This window comes from Podarcis cretensis (genome assembly GCF_951804945.1).
Source record: "Podarcis cretensis genome assembly, chromosome: 2".
In the NCBI taxonomy this organism is placed as follows: Eukaryota; Metazoa; Chordata; class Lepidosauria; order Squamata; family Lacertidae; genus Podarcis; species Podarcis cretensis.
In genome coordinates this window covers 30,767,936-30,792,833 of record NC_137171.1, presented here as the reverse complement: position 1 = coordinate 30,792,833, position 24,898 = coordinate 30,767,936, and the positions used below count along the sequence as shown (strand labels likewise).

Below are 24,898 nucleotides of genomic sequence, written 5' to 3'. Positions count from 1 at the left end.
GTGAATTATGCCTAAGCAAACCAAAGTGGTCCCTAGACTCACACTTGGGTGAAGAGGGGGCCTCCCCTCAACAGCCTCTCCTTCTCCCCCCACCCCCAGGCTTCTGTGTCAAGGAAAGGAAGTTCTTGTGTTACCTTTGGAATCAGCCAAGCTTCCCCCGTGGTGCTCAGTCACTTTGGGCTCTCTAAGAAAGGGAAGAGAAGGAAGAATTGAAATCAATTATTGTTATGGCTAACACACCCACGGTCGATGCCATTTGCTTGCTGACTGGCAACATTCTTTCCGAACATGCGTTATTATCTTCCTAGGAGATTCCGGAAACCTGCCCAGGCTTCAGAAACAGAGCGGCAATATGATCCATGCTCCTGTTTGTACAAGTCAACCAAGGAGCCAGCTGCTGGTCAGAGGGCACTGAATGAAGCCTGCCATGTTCTGGTTTAAACCTCTTTATTACAAATGCATGACCCTACATTTTTTTCCTGAATGAGCTCAGAGGAGCCATTTAATTTCACAACCACACTGCTGCAAAGCTAAGCTGTGGTAGGTTGTTTACTTACCCAGAAGATGCAATGCTTTGTTTTGTTCTTTTATGTTAAAGCAGTCTCCAGCTGTTTTTGGACTACAATTCCCATCAACCCTAGCTAGCAGAACCAGTGGTCAGGGATGATGGGAACTGTAGTACAAAAAAACACACACAAAAAAACACAAAAAAAACACAGCTGGAATCCCAAGTTTGGGAAACACTGTGTTAAAGGCTCAAGTTTCCCATGTGCTAATATCCTCACGACCATAGGCAGTCCCAAGCCATCTTGAGGCCATGCCTGTGCATTGCTGCTTCCGATGACCCCAATTCCCTCTCTTCAACAACTCAGGCATGCCATACGTAAATGCTGATTCTTGTCAAAAGGCTATTTTCTAGTTGAAATCAGTCATTACAGTTATTTGGGTGGGATGCAAGGCCGGGGGCAATAAGTGAACTTCAGATCTACAGGAAGGCATAGAAGTTAAGCACCTTGACTGAGGAATGCTAACAAAGTGCTCTGTGCATCTCAGGCAGGTCCGGCCCAAGACATTTTGGTACCTGAGGTGAACCACAAAATGGCGTTCCCCTGTCTTCCAGGGAAGAAAGGGTGAGTGAAGATCTACATTAGGAACAAGGGGGGAATGAAGAGCTACATCGGGATCTGCTGCCCCTGTGTTTCCTGCTGTCTGAGGCAATTGCCTCAACTTGCCTCATGGGTGGGCCAGTCCTGCCCTCTAGTTTTCTGCTTCTTGCAATCCATGCAACTCTGTGAACACCTCTGTGCCGAAGGGAGATACAAGTACAAATTAAGCGAATGGATTAGTTTTTGGAAGAGATGTGCTCCCAGCTGAAGCACAAACATATGAACAGGCTTTACTGGAGCAACAAATCCTTTGCATCTGCTACTGAGCTCTGGAGTTTTGCTTCCTCAGAGCCACAGTTGCTTTGGAAGAAGGTCCTCTTTGCAAATTGTTGCTGAGGATAAGTTCTGACTCTTGCCCGCTCCTTGCACTCATAGCCAACGCCACCTTTTAAGGATTCCTGGGTGCTCTGATTGTGTGACATACGGTATGGAGATCAATTATGGAAATTCCTGCCTCTGTGAACCCAATTCAGGGAGAATCACAGCTCATTAGGCCGGGGCTCGCTTCCATTAATGCCGTAATAATATCCGCCCCCATCACTGTGGCTTCCCTGGAAATTGCCCAGAAAGCTCTCCTCTGCAACTCAGCCTGGCAGTAACATGGCCACTACAAAGAAACTCTGTGCTGCCCTCATTCTGCCAAAAAACCAAAAAACCCACTTGCTAAATGAAGACCCTGGGCCCTCTGTGGCTGAGATGCAGGTCTCAGATCTATCCCATGGGTGCGTGTGCTGAGATCAGTCATCTCCCTGCACTCCCATAAGCGAATCCTGACAGTGGAGTGTTTAGGGACCCAGACATATTGACAAGACCCTAGGGAAATAAATAATAGAAGGGGGTGAGATGGCAGTGCCAATAACAATTTATTACCAAATCCTCACTTCTACCAAGGCAGGCACCTTTGCACACTCAATGGCCAGCCATCCTTCAAAAATCTTACCAGCCGGGTTAGCTCGTGTGAGGGGTAGAGTGCGACTAAGTACTACATCATCATGTGAGCAGGCAGAATTTTGTGCAGCACAGAGTTCCAGTTCACTCTTGCACGATCAAGTAAGGCAGGGATTAAGAGAGTAGAAAACAACAACCCAAAATCAACAACAACTACAGTATCTGCAACATCCATGACAGCGGAATCAACAAAGAAAAAGGAAATTTGCAGGCAGCTAATGCAATACAGTTCAGTGTCACACACATTGCTGCTTATAATCAGAGCAAGAAATTCAATATCTTCCTCCTGCCACAGGACAGCAGTCAGTGATGAACGGTGCCAGCTACTGACGGGGTCTCCACCCAAGGTCCTGAGCACTCCCTCCCTTGTGATTCCTAGCTAATTCTTTCCTTTGAAATTAGCCAGTGCTTTTACTCGGGTTGGGAGAAAGGGCAGTTTGGAGATGGAAAAGGCCACCCAGATAAAGAGGATTATGGTGTGAAGACTGCTGGTTATTGGTGCTTCTTGAGCATGCAAAGTTGTAGATAGGATACACACAACAAACTTCATGCAAGATAGGAGGTGAGAGAAATACCTGAAGACCAGTCTTATTTAGCACAAGTTTTTTTTTAATATTATTATTATTACTACAAAGTGATTTCTCCTTATCCTTTAGTATACCCTCTCTCTTCCAGATTCTTTGTTATTTCTACTATTTCATTCTTGTTTGCTATATATTGTGGAAAGTTGTTAACTATGCATTTGGGCGCTTCTTAAAATTTTGCAAAGTTTGCATGATGGTTCCTGAGATCAAGGAGGTTTTTGTCTATGTTTGGGTGCCGTTTTGAATCCAGATGAACCTTTCTAAACGGTGCTGATTTTAACCACTGATTTCAAAACTGCACTGATTTTTTTTTTGTCGTTGTTCCTTAGAATTCCCAAGCAACACCAGGTTATCAGCCTGCTTGTCTCTTTTAAATCAAAACATTTCCAAGGAAGACATAGGTACACTTTATAACTTTCCCAAGTGGCAAAACCTATGTAGAGGATTTGACCATGGTCACAGGGGACAATCCATGGCAGGGTTTAGTACCAAATTCAAGCCTCTAGATCAGGGGTAGGCAACCTAAGGCCTGTGGGCCGGATGCGGCCCAATTGCCTTCCCAATCTGGCCTGCGGACGGTCCGGGAATCAGTGTGTTTTTACATGAGTAGAATGTGTGCTTTTATTTAAAATGCATCTCTGGGTTATTTGTGGGGCATAGGAATTCGTTCATCTCCCCCCCCCCCAAATATAGCCTGGCCCACCACATGGTCTGAGGGACGGTGGACCGGCCCCAGGCTGAAAGGGTTGCTGATCTAGATCTAGAAGTGGGGAACAGGTTAGCCACCCCTGCTCCAGATTTAAAAATTCCTATACACTGGACCATCCCTACCTGCAAAGGCATTTTCCTAGGCTGGCTAGATTTGTTCCGCCAGTGTGCCAGTGGAGCCCTGACCTCCCTGCCACTCCTCCCCGACCCATACTGTCCAGGTAAATTGAAGCAACTCAATGGTTCCACACTGGCTGCTACTGTGCCTAGCAGGGGGCAACATTAGAGCTTTATTTATTTCAGTAATTTCTACTTTGCCTGTCCACTCCAACTGTGCACTCAGACACTTAGAACATTCCACAAAACAACAGATATTTTTAAAACACAGCACATATATATCTCTATATAAATATGTACCACCATCACCGCATGGGCAGCAGCTTTGAGTGAACCAAAGACCCTCCAAGTAAACTATGTCCACTTCGCCATTCCCCTCCCTCTCTGTTAGGCTTTTCAAGTACTCCTGTTATGTCCCACATCCTGTCTCCTCCTCCTTTGCAACACCAAAATTAATGTTGCTGTTTAATTAAATTCATTAGCTCAGATTATCTGGCTATATAACCTGCCCCCTACCTCTTCCCTATTTTCTGTCCCTCTCCATGCACAAGCAACAGTGGAGAGTTTCTTTATGGGCCATTAAAAGCGTAATGTTTAATTTATCGGTGCATTCTCAGGTGGGTGGGTTGGCTGGTCCCAATGTCAACACTTTTAATTAAATGAGAAGAGCTTTTGCACAGGGAAAGGGGGCCATGTTTCCAGCAGCTAATCAGAGAACCGCTGGGGTGAGGGCTCTGCACAGGCAACATAGGCAAACATTGCTCTTCACGCTAGTTGTGCATGACACGTAGGGAGGAGAAAATCCAGTGGATTAAAGCCAGCAGGAGAGGCCCTACTTGCACTACCTTACCCTAGTGATGGGGTGGTGGGGCACATTAAGGGGTCTTCTCCGTGGTGAGGAAGAAGGAATGGCCTCCACTCTGAGGTGCTTCTTGGACCTACATTATTTGCTTTCCATTGGCAGGTCAAAAGGCACCTCTTTCTCCAGGCCTTGAAGGCACAATTGGCGTATTTTTTGTTCTATAAGACTCACTTTTTCCCTCCTAAAAAGTAAGGGGAAATGTGTGTGCGTCTTATGGGGTGAATGCAGGCTGCACAGCTATCACAGAAGCCAGAACAGCAAGAGGGATTGCTGCTCTCACTGCGCAGCAATCCCTCTTGCTGTTCTGGCTTTTGAGATTCAGAATATTTTTTTTTCTTGTTTTCCTCCTCCAAAAACTAGGTGCGTCTTGTGGTCTGGTGCGTCTTATAGAGCGAAAAAGACGGTAAGTAGTCTGAACTGAAAGGGGTCAACTCCTTCCACGGAATAGTGTTCAATGTTTCGGTGTGAATTATGTGAATTTTAGAATGCCCCTCCCACATATATATCCTGCCCAGGGACCATGTGGTCATAAATGTAGTAATAATTAGTACACTAGCCCAGCTTGTCCTGGTAGGGTACTTTGGCCAGCAGCCACCTTGCGGTGGAGGGCGAGGAAGCGGGATTGTCATCATACACTGCAATTGTTTTTTTTCTTGCACAGGTATCCCATTCATTTGCTGGCTGTAACCCTTTAGAGCCCTTTCTGGCTTGGAACCAGCGGACCTCAGAGACCGTTTTGTGTTCTGCAGGGCAACCTCTGTGTGGCCTCTGCGTCCAGACCACATGAAGTGTGGAATCTGTGGGGAAGATGTAAGGCCTTTTTTCCAGCCTCTCTACTGAGGTTCGTCGTTTATTTGTTCAGAGAGGATGCAAAACCCTTCCCTTCTGAAAGGCTTGCGGACACTGGCAGGGTGGTGGGGGCACTGCGTTCTTGCATTGCTTCTATTGTTGATTGTATGGTGCGTATTAACTTCTTCTTGCTTATTTTCTGTAGGAAGCTGCCTTGAGCTTTGGAGATTTGAGGTACACATTTCTGAAAGGTCACCAGTTTCACAGAAAGCAGAAGCGGCCTCCTCTCCAAAAAAGGGGAAAGTAGAGGATATCTTTGTCTCTCATAACATTATAATCTGGAGTCACCCACTGCAGTTTACTGGCAGCAGACTCAAGGCAGATAGAGGAAAGTTCTTTTTCACATCAGTGAACTCATGCAAGGTTCTGCCACCTGGCTCCAATGGCTGCTTGTGGGTTTTCCAGGGGCATCTGGCTAGATGCTGCTAGAATGCTGGGCAAGATGAACCTTTGGTCTGATCCAGCAGCACTGTGTAGGAACGTGCACATACGTTGGACACCAGTTATTTCAGAAAAAAACCCAGTGAATAAGCTTGCAAGGCTAATATGAACATAAAACCACCTGCCAATACTTCGCTTTCAAGGGTACAGATGGGGAGCTAGCATGGTAAAGCAGTCAAACCAGCCAGGCCCAAATAAATGGATTTTCTCCTTCACATGTTGGCATCACATTCTAGCACACCCCAGAATGATGGTGGCTTCGTAAAAACACTGTTCCTCACTCCAGACATTACAGGCAGGGTGGCCAGAGTTGTGGGGGCAGTGGAAAGGACACAGGATGGATGGAGATATTTGGAGCATTCCCTTGCTATTAATGCAGCATCTAATATCTGGGCAAGAGAAAGCTGCCTCTTGATGCCACGACAACGTCCTGAACTAGAAGCACTTGGCTTAGCCCTGGTAGTTCTGTAACCTTTCGTCTAGGCTCCTCTATGCAAATTTCAATTCTCAGGCTTGGATTCCTTACCCGCAAAGTCCTGGAATGGGTGCAGGCAAGAAGGGAAAGCCAAGAAAATGACATGCTAAACCATCTCTCTGGGGTCATGACCCCATGCCTGTGCCAGTACCGTGCCACCCAGCAAATGCCCTTGCAGAATCGACAGGCACGGACCTTTACTCTGCCCTTGGGTTCTTCTCCCCAAATGGGCAGACTTCTGTCGCTGTTGCAGGCACTCCAGGAAAAGGCTGGCAGAGAGAGCCAGGCAGAATTGCTGCAGTTGTCCCTGGCAGAGGCTGCTCCCTGACACACTGGGCAACTGGGACTTGCTCCCAAATAGAACAAAGTGCCCTACTCAGATAATGGGGCTTCCTTCCTTCGGCCGCTTCTCCAATGATTCCCTTTAAAGCTAATCTCGGAGGCTTCCAATCCTCACACCGCTCCCTTCTGACATGGATCCACTTCAATTACAAAGCTAAATAAGAACCAGGAAATATTAGAAATTGAGGGTGGGGAGGAAGGGGGTGGAAAGAAAAAAGGGGGAAAGGGGAAAAACCACACACAAAGCAAGTTTGCTGGGGCTGGCCGTTGGCTCGCCGAGCTGCAGAACAGAGCAGTGATGGCTCTGTGCCGCTCACTAAAAGCATGAGTGTCACTAAATCAATAATTCATTTACTTTAATGAGATAAGTACTTTGAAAACTAATTGCAAACCTGCTCCATTTACTCCAACCCCGGTTATAGGCCTTAATGTAAATCGCACAAGTGCCGCTAGAGGAAAGAGCTGGGGGAATCATGTGTCATCTTTCTCCCCTCTTCTAAGAAAGAGAAATATCCATCATACACAAGAGAGAGCCTCTAAGTAACCGCTTCAATCAATCAAGGTGTCTGTCAGAGCTCCCATCCTTCCTTTGCGCGTACACCCCAAGCTCACCCCAATGCACCATCCGTGCCTCAGAGAAGTATCTGAAGTGCCCAATAAAAAGCGAGGCCCTCAAATATGCCCACTGCATGGTTGGAAGGAGAGGTGCTTAGCTCATGAGAATCAAGGGTGATCAGTGCGCTACACCAGTCCTCTGGGCACAGCAGGACGATGTGTTTAAGAGGATGGTGGCATTGTTGAGTGGCCCCGCTCTTAACTAGCTCACCTAATTAACAAGAGTGTTGGTGCAACAGGCATGGCTCACTGCATCAACAGAAGTATCATTTCCAGATCAAGGGAAGTAATAGTCCCACTCTATTCTGCCTTGGTCAGACCACACCTAGAGTACTGTGTTCAGTTCTGGGCACCACAATTTAAGGAGGATATTGACAAGCTGGAATGTGCAGAGGACAGCAACCAAGATGATCAAGGGTCTGGAAAACAACTCTTATGGGGAGCAGTTGAGGGAGCTGGGTATGTTTAGCCTGGAAAAGAGGAGACAGAGGGGAGATACGATAGCCATCTTCAAACCTCTCAAGGGCTGTCACATGGAGGATGGAGCAAGCTTGTTTTCTCCTGCTCCGGAGACTTGAACCAATGGATTCAAGTGGAAAGAAAGGAGATTCCGATTAAACATCAGGAAAAGGTTTCTGACAGTAAGAGCTGTTCGGCAATGTAATAGACTCCCTTGGAAGGTGATGGACTTTTCTTCACTGGAGGTTTTTAAGCAGAGGCTGGAAGCCCATCAGCCATGGATGCTTCAGTTGAGATTTCTGTATTGTTCCAACTCTACAATTCTATGATTCTATGATTCAGTGCACAGGCTGCTGGAGAAGGGATGGGGAACCTGCGGCACTCCAGATGTTGTTGGACTACAGCTTCTATCTCTCTTGCTCGCTGGCCAGGCTTGCTGGGGCTGATGGCATCTGGTGGTCACAAGTTCTGCATCCTTGCTGTGGTCACAAGCCTCAGGGCCCACCGCCCAGTTCTTGACAGCTGCAGTTTTCAGCCTTTGCTATCTTCTGGACACATCAGGTGGTCGTGTGCATGATTCATCCACATGCTAAGCTCACACACCAGCTTTTGGTACACCTCTGTGTTTGCTAAGCCCAGCTGAGTGCGAGGTAGCGGCATGCAACACATCACTGCAGGCTGATGTGCCTGGAAGTCATCATGGAGGTAGATGGAAACTGTAGAAGCCACGGGCTACAGCTGCCATGGAGAAGGTCAGGAGAACAGGTCTTCAGAGGAGGAAAAATCCCTTAACATTTGAACTATCAAGAGTGGCAGGATGCCTTATATAGCAAAGCTAAGCAGATGCCGGGAAACAGCCAACACCCTCCAATCCACTAGCTAGCTTGGAGAGATAAAAGTCTGGCAAGTTCTGGCCATGGGCAATTTATTAGTTTCTTGTTAAAGAGCCTAATAAATTTCATACTGCCTGCATGCCATTTTTAGAATTTGAAAAAGGGGGAGGGCGGACAAATGAATGGATGATGTAGCAAAAAGGTTAGCCAGACAGAAATGGTTTTGTGTAACAAAGAATCGCACTAAGGATGGATATGTGCTTCAATTTGTATTATAATTTTCAAAGTTTGCATATTACATTAATTATAGATCAAATCCTTGAAGAATTCTGTTGGCAAAGACCTCATTTTGATCTAATGAGACATATGCTGGTAGACCGTGTTTTATCTTATATATATATATATATATATATATATATATATATATATATCGATATAGACAGAGATATAGATATAGAAGTGGATACCTATAAAAGGTAAATGTTGTCCTGCAGGGTTAATCCTTTAAAAAACCCCAAAAACCCTTACAGGCACCTGATATATTTGCATGAGTTTTGCATGCTCACTTTCTTTTCTAATGCATGTTGGTCTCCACAATGGATGAAGATGCTTGGTGGTGTCTTGCAGTGGCTGACGGTGGAAGCTTTTCCCTTGTCTTGCCTCACTCTCTGACATACAGGGGTGGTAATGTTCACCTATTTTTTTGGAGTCATAAGCATTACTGAGATAATGTACAAGTATTCCGAATGCTTTGAAAGAGCCACATAAACGCTATGGGGATGAGCAAGTTCCTCCACTGCTGAAATTCCTCCCGCAATCAGTAGCTTGCAGGGAGAGTTCTTGTGGTGTTTGCAAGAGCACTGAGCATGACTCACCGTGAGCAAAGCGAGAGGGCACAGATCGGACCTTAAGTATATATTGCTATTCCACCTGTTATTAAAGTTCAGAGGTGAGTATGGACTCTTATGTAGTCCAAACGGCACCACAGACCACACACAAGAGGAAATTACTAGCAGGCTCTTGAAAAATCACAAAAACTATACAGTGGTACCTCAGGTAAAGAACTTAATTTGTTCTGGAGGTCCATTCTTAACCTGTAACTGTTCTTAACCTGAGGTACCACTTTAGCTAATGGGGCCTCCCACTGCCGCCGTGCGATTTCTGTTATCATCCTGAAGCAAAGTTCTTAATCCGAGGTACAATTTCTGGCTTAGTGGAGTCTGTAACCTGAAGCGTCTGTAACCCGAGGTACCACTGTTTTTTGTGGGGGCAGGGACAATGCAAAAACAGTCCAATGAATTCTAAACATGCTCAGTGGTTTCAGACTACTGGCAGATTGTGGTGAGTGGGTGGGGGTAAAATGGAATTCTGAAAGAGGGTAAGGCTGGCTGGCTAAGACACTGAGCATAGCACTCCAAATTTCATCTTTTGTTACGTAAGGCTCTGAATCTCAGGGTTGTGAGTAAAGGATTCCTGCATTGCAAGATGTTGGACAAGATGACTCTTGTGGTACCTTCCAACTCTACAATTCTACAATTCTATATATTATTATTTCTAAGAATACTTCTTTCAGAACCAAGCCACTGAGATACTGGCATACGTGTTACCAGAAATGACCCCCTCGTATTTTATGGGTTAGCTCCTCTGAGAGGAGCTAGCCTTTTCTCTGTGGCTTTCTTGGGGATTTCCTCATTGAACAAAATTGCATATTATATGAAACCACAGTTCTGAAGCGCTACAAACCCAATTGTTCCCTCTGAGCACTGTAGGCTTCATTAGCAGAAAGCAATATTTTTAGCTTAAGTCACAGGAAACAATTTCAGATTACGGGGGCACATTTTCAAGGAAAGAAGAATGCATCACAAGTTTCTAGTGTTCCAGCCCTGTACGCCATAAAATTAATCCAAGCAGAAAGCAGGCTTGAGATGGTCACCAAGTCCTTAATTCTAGGCACTTGTTCAAGTGTGCATGCAAACATCAGCTCTGTTTCAGATTCCTCATACCAGTGCCTGAGAAAACGCTGGATTTTTTCAGATTTGTCAGAAATATTTAGAATTATTAATAGAATCATGGCACCTAGTGGTTTGCCAGTTCATGCAGGTTCAACAAGCCTTTAAAACAGAATGGCCCTTAGGGTTCATATTGCTTAAGAAGTAAAACAACCACCACCCAGCATGGCATTTAAGGGTGAGGTAAGAAAGAACCAACATTAGCAAACAGAGTAAAACATAAAATACAAAACTTATAAGTCCTTACCAAAGTGTGAAAAGGCTACAGAACAGGACCCTGGATTTCACTGATCCCTAATCCACTGCAATCATGCTCATGGGACAAGACATCCATGAATCTCACAATACCATATGTCCTTTAACTCACTTTCAGAGGCTCACCCTCGACCTACCACTCCTTACTGGCATTATAAAGGTAAAGGTAAAGGTACCCCTGCCCGTACAGGCCAGTCTTGACAGACTCTGGGGTTGTGCGCCCATCTCACTTAAGAGGCCAGGGGCCAGCGCTGTCCGGAGACACTTCCGGGTCACGTGGCCAGCGTGACATCGCTGCTCTGGCCAGAGCCAGAGCCGCACACGGAAACGCCGTTTACCTTCCTGCTGGTAAGCGGTCCCTATTTATCTACTTGCACCCGGATACATGGCATTATAGAATAGATCAATTTTATTTGTGTGTGGCGCAATGGCTATTTAAAAACATAGCAGCAGTACAGATACTTACAGCCATAAATTAGCAGCAGATAGGGTCTCCTGCTAGGACAGACACCAGAGAAGCCAAGACAAAACATAGCACTGATAATATACAACACTAATAATTATCAATAACACTAATAATTATCAATACAAACAAAGATTAACAACAACAGCCTGGATGGCTCCGTTGGTTAGAGCGTAGTGCTGACAACGCCAAGGTTGCAGGTTTGATCCCCATATGGGACAACTGCATATTCCTGCATGGCAGGGCATTGGACTAGATGATCCTCAGGGTCCCTTCCAACTCCATGATTATATGATATAGAGCAAGATACTATTTTAGATGGTCCTATCTGCAGTCCATGATGGAAATCTTTAGGAAGTTACCATGATTTTTTTGAGCTGCTACTGCACAGGTGGCCACCTTGCAAATGATATCAGTCAGGGTCCCACCAGCTCTTGGTCTCATAAAGTCTGCCAAAAAATGAGTTCTGAGATCTCTATGCAAGGGACAATGCAAAAGGTAACGCACGGCACCCTCCACCTTCCCAAGGACGCAAGCACCTGTCAGCTGTGCATAGAAAATCCCTTTACAGTGGTACCTCGGGTTACATACACTCCAGGTTACAGCCGCTTCAGGTTACAGACTCCGCTAACCCAGAAATAGTACCTTGGGCTAAGAACTTTGCTTCAGGATGAGAATAGAAATCGTGCTCCGGCGGCCCGGCGGCAATGGGAGGCCCCATTAGCTAAAGTGGTGCTTCAGGGTAAGAACAATTTCAGGTTAATAACGGACCTCCAGAACGAATTAAGTTCTTAACTAGAGGTACCACTGTATATGGGACACAGGTGGCGCTGTGGGTTAAAGCCTCAGCGCCTAGGACTTGCCGATTGAAAGGTCGGCGGTTCGAATCCCTGCGGCGGGGTGCGCTCCCGCTGCTCGGTCCCAGCGCCTGCCAACCTAGCAGTTCGAAAGCACCTCCGGGTGCAAGTAGATAAATAGGGACCGCTTACCAGCGGGAAGGTAAACGGCGTTTCCGTGTGCGGCTCTGGCTCTGGCTCTGGCTCTGGCTCTGGCCAGAGCAGCGATGTCACGCTGGCCACGTGACCCGGAAGTGTCTCCGGACAGCGCTGGCCCCTGGCCTCTTAAGTGAGATGGGCGCACAACCCCAGAGTCTGTCAAGACTGGCCCGTACGGGCAGGGGTACCTTTACCTTTACCTTTTTTTACCACTGTATACTTTCCCTCCCGGAAGACATTGTTTGGAAATGAAGGACAGTGAAAGCTTTTCTAAGGGTAACAAATGTTAGGTCTTGAAAGTACTGTTGAAAACACTGACCTCTCTTTAATAAACTAAACCAAGGGGAAAACACTTGGCGTTGACTGGCAAGAACATTTTCATGAGAATCTTCCTCAAAGTACTATGGAAGTCACTGGCGTTACATGGTTTTGTACCCTGCCAAAGAGGAAACACAATCATTCCTAAGTCAGGTAAAGAGGGGTAGAGCACCAGAGAGGAAGTTAGTTTGCACATAGAATAGGATCGTTCTAGAAAAGAAAGGAAACACACACTAAAACTGCAAGATACACAGGCTGCAACCCAGAAAACTGGTCAAAACTGTGATCCTTTGACTGGATGCGGCTTGAAACTGGCACATCAATTCTATGTGTGTGCGAGTGTGAGCACACACACAAACATGTGGTGGAGAAGACACCTGTGTGTGGGTATGTAGTTAGAGGTTCATTCCTCAGATGAGTTTTTCTCTGCTGGATATAAACCTGGCACCCAATCCTGCACTGCACTCTGCCCACACATTCAGAATCTATTCAGCTGTCAAGGCAAGACAGAAACCAGGTGATATTCATTTGACAGAGTAGGAGTAAAAATCCGGTGAGCCCAGAGCTGGGGAGGGAAACCTGATGTACTGCCCAGATTCTGACACTGATGCCAAAGCTTTTTTTCTGACTGGAGGCTTAATGAGAAGAGAAAGTCCATATAGGCCCTTCGAGGGGTTCATCTATCGGCTCAGCACTTGAAATGGAAAGAAAAGGAGCCCCACCTAGTCGTTCACCTCATCTCACCTCACACTTTCCATTTCTTCTGCTAGGGAACACTGGAAAAGGATTGGGGCTGTTGAAAAGAACTTGTTTAACCTCGGAGGATTCGATTCACAATACTGAGACCCATACACTACCTCTAAAGCACTTTTAAAGCACCTCTTGTGTTCCCCTCTCATAGAGCTACACACTACAGGACCCATGATTCATTGGGGGAAGTCATGTGATTTAAATGTGTATTCGATGAGCTTTAAATGTATGGTATGGATCTGCCCTCTTTTTGCATGCTTAGAGTATCCCCACTTGAGACAGAGGCACTATTGGGAATAAGTTCAAGACAGGAGGAAAAATGAGGTGGGGTAGCCTGAAAAATATCATGTGTGTGTGCGCGCGCTTGAGATTGCAAGGACTCCAACAGAAAGGGTGTGATAACTTGGGTGGGTTGGGAGAAATGCTTTGGTGATCATTATTTAAGGGATTCATCCCCTGCCCTTCAGCAAGTTCTCCAGGGCGCCTTAACGAAGAATTAAAATGATAGCGAAACTACCGCAAAACGAAAACATTAAAACAATGCAGTTCAGAAGAGCGACATAAAACCATCCAGGAAAGCTAAAAGAAAACAGCACCAAAAAGTTATCAGCAGAGATTAAACGGGTCACATTCCAAGGCTACGGTGCTTGCCTGCTACGGGCAATGTTACCGCTGTGCTGGGCTCCCTGGTGGTCTATGAGATGAGCACATGCTAGTACAGCTAAACCATGGAATCGCCAGGATCTTGTTGAAACTGTCCTCTGAGCCATTGAATGCGACTTCTGCTTTTGCACGCAAGATGCCCAGGACTGGCAAAAAGTGCAGGACTTCTGCACCCTGGCAACGAGGAGTAAGTTATTCTGCAAGCAGCAGCCCCTGATGCTCCATAGATCTTCTTGCTGCTCCTCCATCTCAGGGGAAAGGGGTGGGGTGAGAAAATCAATGGGTAATAACAACTCAATTAATCACACGGGGTTTGGCAGTGGATGGGGATGGGGGTAAATTGATTAGGATCCTCAATAAGGTCGGTGTGGCTGTCTACTCTGAGGGCAGGGCCTCTTCATCATCACTCTATCTACGAGAGGTGTTGACGAGTGAGGGGCTGTGATTTTAGTGCCATTTGCAATTGTATCCGTGAAGGAACAGGAGCTGTGCCTCTTCCCCTAAAAGTGAATAGAGATCTCTATTCCCCAACACGCTCCTTGCAGTGTGCCTACCATCAGACCAATGGCTGCACAATAACTCCTTTTGATTGGGGGTGGGTGGGAATACAGACCTTGTGCATTTGCCCGAGATACCTTACTATGCATACAAATATGCTACGGTACACAGCAAAAGGAAAGCATGCAGGGCTGTATGTATGTGTGGTTGTTTTCTGGGCTTGATGTGACCCGTGTGCCAGATTTCTCATCAGCTTCATCGTTCTGTTTCCCTCAGAGACTGGCTCTGGGTCTGCACTCAGCAATATAAGGAAACTGCACAGGGTGAAAATTCTGGTTGTCCTAATAAAGGTATTTCTCTGATATGTGTTTTGGAATACTGCAAAGCTGTATCATAGAAGACTCGAGTCGTAACATTTTGCAGCTAATAGACTTGTGAGTCTGGCACTGGTAAAACAGTTCCAGAAAGCGCTGAGAAGGCAAAAGTGATTAGGGAAAAAATGATATTAAGGAATGCGTATTTCAGAAACAGGCAGATTATAAAAATGCACGATGCAAGGCAGCCAGCAAGGGATTTTTCCCCCACAGTGTGATCCCTGAGGAGTCCAGCAAAACAACAACAGTATTTCCAGTAATTTTCTCCACAGGTGAGGGAAGAGCCATTCCACAGTGACTGACCAAAAACAATCTAGTTTGTAGAATTTCCTTTACAACATTTTGAGGCAGCAAGCAATACACCCTCAAAAGTATCTAGATGCAAATAATGATTTTATTTTTATTTTTTAATCTTACATGTATGTTTTTAGTGGGGGGCAGAGTAAGAAAGCATACAAAACTCTAAACCAGAAAAATTTGATTCTGAAATTCTATGAAATCATGTAGATTAATAATATTTACACACATGAGCAAAGAAATATAAATCTACACCATAGTTAGAAATGACATCTTTTAATCTCAAATCCATAATCCCTGCCTGTTATAACTGTGCACTTACACGATTCTGCACAAGGGAAACAAAGCAAAATTAGGTACCTGGTGCAAGCTTCAGCATCCTGTGCATCTCAGTTTTTAGTTTTAATCAAGTTTCTAGACCTTATTATAGCTGTGAAAACAGGCTTGAGAACGAAATGAAACCTGGTTAAATCTGAGAAGCTATAGTAGGGCTAAATACAGTTTCCTTCAGCCAGGGGGGCACTTGAGTTCTCTGCTCCTCTCCAATTGAATTTCCTTTTAGAAATGGAAGCCACCATTCTCAAGATGTTAGTAGCCTGTTATTTTTTATCACACCTAGATGTGGGTGACAAAAATGCACGAGCACCTGCTCTCCCTGACTACTGACATCACAGTATTTCTGACAGAAAAGTGATGGCTGGGAAAGCCCATGGAGGAACCTGAGATGTACAGAGTTATTACAAGAAGAAACTTGTTGTGAGCAGAAACTCCAGGCCCCAGACTCCCAGGTTTGCTGCCCATGTCATTTACATGCAGCCAACAGAACTCAGTAATTTGATCTTCATCTTTGGCATCACCACCACTTACCATGTGCCTGTATCAGGGGCAGTCAATGCTATGCACTCTACGTGTTGTAGACTACAACTCTCATCAGCCCCAGCCAAGGTTGATAATGATCAGGGATGATGGGAGTTGTAGTCCAAGAACATCTGGAGGTTTCCATGTTGGCTACCCCTGCTCTATATGGACAGGTTGCTAAGAGGTCAACATAATCAAATATATATGCATGCACCATACCCTCCAACATTTCTCCAATGAAAATAAGGACACCCTATGTACATAGACCTTCGTTTTCTGGGCTAAAACAAGGAGCTTGAACTTTCTTACTCATTTCCCTTATACACTCTAAGGCAGGCATGGCCAAACTTGGCCCTCCAGTGGTTTTGGGACTACAATTCCCATCATCCCTGACCACGGGTCCTGTTAGCTAGGGATGATGGGAGTTGTAGTCCCAAAACAGCTGGAGGGCCAAGTTTGGCCATGCCTGCTCTAAGGCTACAGTTCTTTACCCAATTACCCGAGAGGAAACTTCACAGAATTCAATGGGATTAACTTATGAATAGATGAAGAATTGCATGGCTTATTACAATAGTCTGACATACTAGCAGGAAGCATAAGCATCTTATAGAAAGGGAAGTTTTTCAAACCTCTAGGAAAATGAAATATATTTTCATTTCTGATTCTATTATTTTATCCAAAAAAAAAAAAAAAAAAGGCTCTTCACACGCAAAACTTTAATAGAAAAAAAAAGTGTTATCATAGAAATTCCCTGTAGGCTTAATTTACCTGCTACCTTAGGACCAAACTGAAGCACACATGCCAATCCCAAGACATTTGATGAAATGAGCAGAATGGGTAGAAGGAGGGGGGGGGTATTCACATGCAATCGTAAAGCAGACTTTTCTTTTGTTTGTTTGTTTCTGCTTTCTGTTTTGCAAAAGAAATTAGCAAAATATTTGGGTGAATGACTGTATTGCTGCAAACATGTCATATTTAAGAGACAGAAAAAGAAGTCTTTGCTAGCGGTGACTAGGGAGAGAGAAAACACACCATTCATGTCCAGCATTATGCAAAAGCTTGCACCTCTAATGATGCCTTCTGTGAGAATACCAGGGAACGAAGCATAAACAATTTCTGACCAAAAAATTTGATTCAGGCTGTGCCCCCCCCCTTGCGAGAAAAGTATCTATAACAGATTGTGCAAAGCAAACAAGACAAACAAGCAAGCAAACAAACAAACCCTGCCAATCCGGACACCAATCTGCAACTGTTGTCTTCCTGGTTTTATTTGTTCCCTGAGCACAGATCAACAGGGGATTCTCAACCTCTTACTGGCATACGGCATGGCAGAGTGGGAGTAGTTGGGGATGGGAAAGGGCTTTTATCAGAAATACAAATCTGTTGTAAAATTGATTGGAATAGCTTAAAAAACACACACACACAACACAACCAACCCAACAGCCCAGAGTGTGCAGGGATTTGGCTGAGAGCGAGGATTCTGAAAGTGCTGCAGGATCCAAGACACAGAGGATGTATAAAACGCACAGAAAACTTCCATGCAGAAATCTTTCACCCTTAAGGGATTCAGTGATGCATTGCTATAAAGAGGGAGTGGGTGGGGGGAAATGAAGGGGCTGCTTTTTATTTTTGCTCTCTGCGCCTTAATTTCATCTCAGAATGAAGAAGTACAAGAGCAAATTGAAATAGCTATTTCAGCCCAATACAGCTGCTGTCTTCAAATTGGCATCAGGTTTGTTTTACTGGATATGTTCTGTTTCCTTCTATTTAGCGCCTTGGTGGTGGTGGGGAACCCTACTGTGCATGTATAAGTGCATTTAAATAGCAGCCCCTGCCACTAAATTGTGTTTATTCTTTTTTCAGAAACAGCACTTCACTGTTGTTCCGACTCTTTTTATTTGGTGATCTACTCTTGTCCTGTTTCTGCAGTGCTACTGCCAGCTACCTTAATACCAGTATACTAGAGTTTTCTTCTCCCCAACTCACCCCCACCCCCTGCCCACAAACAGTAGCGTAGCTTTGGTCCATATTGGGCACATGCACACACCTATCTATATCCTCTTACATTTCTAAAAGCAAAGGTTCTGGCAGGAAAAACAAAGTATACTGCAATGTGCAGAAAGCGAAAGTTGATGACTCATGACAGCTGCACTGGGAATCACCACCAGAGGTATAGAATTCCTTCAAGAATGCAAAGCATACGTCATCTCCTGCAGCTTAAAAATACTGACCCTCCAGTTCGTAATGTAATAACAGCGGAGATAAGAAAATCCCAGCACTGCCTTCCTTGGAGATATAGGCAGCCCCACTGTGCTGCAGTTACCATGGTTGTAGCAATCATTATGCATTGCGCTCAGCCCTGTAAATCTGCTATCCCGGCATTCCACTTTAACTAGCCTTGCTGAAATGGCCTGAGCCATTAGTTTGGTGTAGTATACAGTGGATGCTCGAGTTGCGAACGTTTTCCGTGCAGGATGAACGTTCACAACCCTCAGTGTTCACAACCCACAGCGGCGTGTCTGCGCACGCATGGGTTGCGATTCAGAGCCTCTGCGCATGCGCAACCACCGAAACCTGGAAGTAACCCGTTCCAGTACTTCTGGGTTTCGGCGGGTCCGTAACCCGAAAAAAATGCAACCTGAAGGATCTGTAACCCGAGGTATGACCTTATCTGGATTGCTTCAGGTTGCCCACCCAGGAGAGTCCAGGAAAACACCTGTGGAAAGAAAGTAGAAACAGAAATGCAGACAGGCTGAAGGATGATAGCTTGGTGATACGCAGAGATGGCCTTTTCCCAGATGAAGGAAAAACAGCAGTTTTGGGAGCTTTAGATCACCAAGTGGAACCAGATGGGCCTTGTGAAGTCACCTGACTTCCCAGGCTAGGAGGATTATGGGTAAAAGGGTGAATAATCCATTTGGAATGATTCCGTCCTCTCACCAGGACTGTGAGCAGCATGTGTGCTTGATCCATATGTGTGAATGTGTGCAGCACCTGACGATTGAACTCTGTTGCTCACTTCATTCGCCTTGACAGGCTAATCTCTCAAAATGCTAGGAGCAGAGGATCCAGCCTCAGTGCAGATTATCAGATTGGAGGATCCTGAGAAGCACATACACAAACACTTCCCTCTTTTAAGGCAGAGGAACAGGTTGGGGGGGGGGCATTATGAAAAGGTTGCTACCATTCAATCCCAAGCGCAGAAGAGAGAACACTGGAAAGTGTTTCCTCTAGCTGTGTGCAATGCAAATCAACTAAGCATTCTGGTTCAAAATAGCTGGTCAGTCTTTCTATCACTCTATTTTCAAAAAAAGGACTGGGTAAATCCCAGGTGTCTGGAAACTGAAGCCAGTGCCAAGGAATTTTAAATATAGTATTTAAACATGTGCAGTCGGGAGTGTTGGTGCAGGCTCATAAAAATGTAACTAGAAACTTTAATTATCTTTCCAAATCTGGACTATTCCTTAGTATCCTGGCACGTGCACAGCGATTAGCCATACAGATCCTCTGTGATCTGGCTGCAGAGCTGAAAGACACCTTCCATTTGGAATTTGCCAGAGCTGGGAACATTAATTTGCCAAGAGCTTCAGGGGTCAGAAAGAGAGATGGCAAAGAATTTCAAAGACTTAAGAGGAAAAGGATATGTTTACAGTGGTACCTCTGGATGCGAAAGGGATCTGTTCCGGAGCCCCATTCGCATCCAGAAGTGAATGCAACCTGTGTCCGCGTGTCTGCGTGGGTCGTGATTCGCCGCTTCTGCGCATGCGCGTGACGTCATTTTGACCATCTGCGCATGCGTGAGCGGCGAAACCTGGAAGTGAGTTGCCGCAGCGCACAACCCAGAAATACTTATCCCGAAGCTACTTCAACCCGAGGTATGGCTGTAGTTTCAAACTGCTTCAAGCACAAGGAGAGATGGGATAGAAATGTCTGAAATGAAAGTAAATACATACATCGACCTATCTGCGTATGGTTTTCTAGAGTAGGAACTGTTTATGGGTACAGATAAAACAACAAATTTCAGAGGCTTGTTGGAAGCAGGAACATAATTGATAGTCGTCCCTGAACAAGAGGACTATCCGTTGCCCTAAGTAACAGAAAAGCAAGTTAAAATTAACTATTAGAAACAATTATTCAAACCTGTAAGAATAGCTGAGCAGAGGAAGAAAATTCCCAAGAGAGGTTGTGGTATTTTTAATAATGGAAGTTTTTCGGGGGACAGGGTATGTGTGATTAATAATTGCTCAGGGATGGTCTGAAATTTTATTAAACCTGCCTCAGGGCAAGAAGATGGACTAAGTGATTTTTGAAGTTGTCTCAAATTACTGCTTTATCATTCATTCCACAGCCATCACCTGAGCTCCCATCATTGTTGTGCGCTTGAAGACTGCTGGATTCCCTAAACAGTCCCTCTTGGCAAAGCAAAAATAAAATAAAATAATAATTTGATGTCAGCTGCCACTCTTATCCACAGGGGCGGGCCTCTTTCTTAGGACACACAGGCTTAACTCACAACTACTTCTCTCTTGCACACGTTGTGCTGTGACAGTATTGCACTGTCCGTTTCAGGATAGGCTACCATGGGAGCAAAATGGTGTTGAAGCAGCAAGGAATGTCACATTTCCCTGGGGTGGTGACATGAGCTTCTCCCTCCATAGCAATAATTGCAATCTGCCCTTGGAGCTGCACAGATCAGAGAGGTAAGTTGGTTAACATTGACGACTTCTCTCCGGGATTAGGTTTCTATTGAGTATGGGGGCTGCGGTGGCAGCAATATCTGCCCTGCCTTTCATTTCAGCCCTGGTTTCCTTGTTGGAATCTTGGGTGTTCATTAGATGCTGCCCCTCCTTCTCCAAAGTGAGAAGTAGAAACTCTTTAACTCTTCAACCAGTGAGAGTAAAGGACCCATCGCCTCTGGTGTCAGAATATCTGGATGAAAAGCACAATGTGGGGAAAAAAATGACCTGCAGGCAAATTACAGGAAGAGAGTTAGGGCTGCGATACATTTGCCAATCCTGCAAGCCCCAATTCACACACACACACACCCCTTAGTATTCCCTGGCAGTGGGGCACAGCTCACCCATCTAGAGCCACAGCACTACCGCAAAGTAGCATATTTTATCTTGATGTGTCAGGATTTATATAAAAAGGGGATAGTTCAGCTCTAAATGTAATGAGTTAGAAGAACAGCCCTCCAGTGGCTTCCTCCAGCGAGCATGGCGTCAATAACATTGATTGCTAAAAATAACTAATAACCCAGGCCTGGCCCCAGCTGAGAGCTGCTCAGAGCAGGGCCATAAAAATCACTGCATGTGTTTGCTGCAAACAGGTGTGCTCCCCAGACGGCAATGAGAATCCGGGCTCACAGGTTGCAGCGTGGGAGGAGGTATGTGCACTCCAAAGCGGGAAGCACCACTGGTATAAGGATGGCCCAATCGGGTGTTTTGTCCCTGTCCAGGAAAGCACAAAGTCAGCAGAGGAGGAGGAGGAGGAGGAGGAGTATGGGAAGGTTTTGTAGAAATGACAGTCTGGCTCTATCACAGTTTGACAACAGTCATTGCAAAAGGAAGGCTAGGAGACATAGTGTTGCTAGGTATTGGGCAGATAGTGACCCAGGTGTTGCTGAAAACACCTAGATATGGGATTTATAAAAGGCAAATGTTTGAGGAATATGGTGGATATGCCTGCTCTGCATGGAAGTGTGTCCAATAGGCCAATGGGTTTATACAGGTAAATAGGAGGAAGTTACAGCTAGAAAGGTATGTACTAGAGAGAGAAATTGGAGTGGTACATCTGTATGTGCTTATTGCAAGTAGATGTCTGAATACAAGTTGTTTAGGTGAATTTTAGATGCCTACTGGAAAGGACTCTGGGAACATGGCGAATTCTAGCTATGGCTGGACAAGGCGTGTTGCATAGTGAAGAGGGATAACTTTTAGTTCCCCAGGGTGAGAAAATTGCAAGAAGCCTGGAACTTGGAAAAGTAGCACAGAAAAAAAAAGTTTGGCAATCCTTGATGTATTCTGGGAGATGTGGTGAGAAAGGCTGAAAAGAAGCCAGACATTTGGCAGGAATTCTTTTTGTCTGCTTAAAATGAATAACGGTGTATTTGCACAACCAAATACATGACTTTTTTTTTTTACTGTAAACTGAATTTTTGTCAGCTACATCTTGGCAAACACTAGTCTGCACTTGGGTCTTATGCATGATGTAACCCTTATTTAGATCACAGACTAACCCACTTCTGGAAACCTTGCTGCCTGAAGATGTTTGGAGATGTTTGAGCACACACGAGATTCAGATGCATGTCAATTCCCCAACTGCGAGACAATCATGGAAGACACCTTACAGAAGGGAGAAATAGGCATGTGAGCCTACCTGGAGGCTGGCTACGCAGCATACATCTGCAATAGAACAAGAAATTCAATGAGGGCATCCAACTGCAGGTACCAAGACTGACAGGAAGAATGGGTCTTTGCCAAGGGGTAGCTTGGCAAGGAACAAACTGGGTCTACAGAAGGACTCCAGCATGTTCTTTCATGAAAAGCCAATGCATTAAACTTGGAGCAGGCTGATGACTGAGTACGAGAAGCAAATCTGTTGACTTGCCATTTTTTGAAAGTTTGCCACTATTATATGTCAAGAGATTGCATCCGAGAGCCTCTACGGTAGGTCAGAGAATAAAAAAAATAACATTAAAAAGTTGGATCACTTGGAACACTGAACACCAGGGCCATGCAAAACAAAAAAGAAAAAAATAGCAGAATGACACACATTCTGCACAAAGAAAAAAAATAACCTGTAAAAACCTATGTAAAAGAAGCAAATTTTTATGCGGCTCCTGGCAGCCATGATGGAAGCGAGAAAGGGAATTATGGACTGCAGTAAAACTTGTAATGACTGGAAGCCTCGCTCAACTTCCTCACTGGCATCCAAGTTCATCAGGTACTGCCTACCTGCATAGTTATGACAGCAACAGCACTGCTTTTAAAACTACAACAACATAAAAGCTGAAATGAACAAGGAGCTTGAATTCAATGCTCAGCACCATGTTGTGAACTTTTTGCCCTGGCCCACACTGTCTCCTACAGTGGCCTACAAGGTGGAGGTTTTGTCCCAGTGACTAAATTTTTTTTGGATGGTCAGAGGGTAGTGGTTTAGCCCTCATGCTTTCCATGTCATTCAGGTGCTACCAATGTGTCATGCATGGACTGTCCATCTGAATCAAGCTCAGTGCTAGGGGGGCTGGCAGGTGAGGCAGTGGCCTATGGCCCAGGCGTTCTGAGGGGTCCACAGACCCACCGGCAACTCTCCCCTCTAGAACCCCAACCCAATACATTAGGTGAGCAAATAGGTGGTGGTCAGAGCCCAGCCATTTGAAATAAAGTGATTCGAAAGGCAACATGGTTGCAGTAGGGCAGTTCAGCTGACTGATTGGCTGCAGTTAGGGGCAATGTTTCTCAAGCTTGGGTCCCCAGTTGTTGTGGGACTACAACCCCCTAAACCCCTAGCTAGCAGTATCAGTGGTCAGGGATGATGGGAGTTGTAGTGCAACAAGAGCTTGGGGCCCAAGCTTGAGAAACAAACCCAAGCTTCTTCATCCTTTCCCCAGATGGGCAGGTACTATTCTCTTCACTGTGGCAAAGTCCTGTGACTTTCTGCTGAGAAAGTCCAGTGGGATCTGCTCTTCTCTCCCCAGCATTCTTCTCCCCCTGGACGCCATTAAAAGGGGGCTGGGGAGGACATACAAGTGTGTGTGTGTGTAAGTGTGTGTGCATGCGGGAGGAGAAATCCAATGGCAATAAAAACACTAGGCTGCAGCTCGAGAAAGAGAGAGTTATTTGGTTTTCTGAAAACGAGGCTAACTTAATAGGGGAGGAATAAAGTGCTTTAAAATTAACAACATAAATGTCAGCTCTGATGGCTAGGATATTAAACTATACAGCTATTTGAGTACCTTTTGCAAAGATCGTCTCTCTCAAAAGCTTAAGTGCTATGGCAGAGGAAACAAAGAGGAGGGTGTATGCATATTGCTCCCCGCTTTATGAAATAAACCTTCCTTGCTGCCTGGTTGCATCCACTCACTTTGGGGGGGGTGAGGGGGTGCCACGTAGAAGAAATGCCTCGATGTGGTGGTATCTGCTCATCAGTCGGACCAGCCCCATCACATACAGCCTGCACAAGCCATTGCCATAAATGCATGTCCTATGTGGCAAATGGCCAGTGGCCCCTATGTGTGGAATCATCATCACATGGAGGGTGTCTTTGTTCCATGGGGCTGCTGCAACTAATGAGCTGGCCCTTAGCCAGAACCCCTGAGACGTCTAGATGAACCTCACCATTCTGCAAATGGAGCAGTCAGATTCTACATAATCAGACAACATAATGCATTTAAGGCAGTTTTACAGAACTCCTTCCAATTATTCCAATTTGATAATTTTTGCAGAAGTAAGAATTCAGGGGGATGTGGGCAGGGTTGTCAAAAGGAATAACAGAATCTTGGAAGGGAATCCCAAGGGTCATCTAGTCCCAGCCCCTGCAATGAAGGAATCTCAGCTAAAGCAGCCATGACAGATGGCCACACAACCTCTGCTTAAAAACATCCAAGGAAGGAGAGCCCACCATCTCTTGTGGGAGTCTGCTCCACTGCTGAACAGCTCTTACTGTCAGAAAGTTTTTCCGAATGTTTAGTCAGAATCTCCTTTCAATGCACGGAGAACTGGTGTGGGCAGGAAATATATCTGGGAAGGAAAAGATTGGGAGCCAAAGAGATGGCCAAGAGGAAGTCTCCAGCCCATCAGCGCATTAGCTGGTGCTCTGCGTGTACCTGTGGTGTAGGTGTGTGATGTGTGTGTGCCATATGTGTGCATGTATGTCTGCATTGGGACGCAGGTGGCGCTGTGGGTTAAAGCCTCAGCGCCTAGGGCTTGCCGATCGAAAGGTTGGCGGTTCGAATCCCTGCGGCGGGGTGCGCTCCCGCTGCTCGGTCCCAGCGCCTGCCAACCTAGCAGTTCGAAAG

General features: G+C 45.5%; 2 protein-coding genes across 3 annotated transcripts in view; both read right to left on the bottom strand.

Moving 5' to 3' along the window:
* CANT1 (calcium activated nucleotidase 1) overlaps window positions 1-2,481 on the bottom strand; it is a 164,040-nt gene extending 161,559 nt beyond the window's left edge. The window contains exon 1 of the mRNA XM_079965555.1: window positions 2,471-2,481. The gene's annotated coding sequence lies outside the window, so the exon portion shown is untranslated. The remainder of the gene's footprint in view (window positions 1-2,470) is intronic.
* RBFOX3 (RNA binding fox-1 homolog 3) overlaps window positions 1-24,898 on the bottom strand; it is a 352,350-nt gene that overhangs the window by 95,918 nt on the left and 231,534 nt on the right. Inside the window, exon 3 of one of the 2 annotated variants that reach the window (XM_079965578.1) lies at window positions 135-184. The exons of the other annotated variant lie outside the window; for it this stretch is intronic. The gene's annotated coding sequence lies outside the window, so the exon portion shown is untranslated. The remainder of the gene's footprint in view (window positions 1-134; window positions 185-24,898) is intronic. 2 annotated transcript variants of the gene reach the window in all.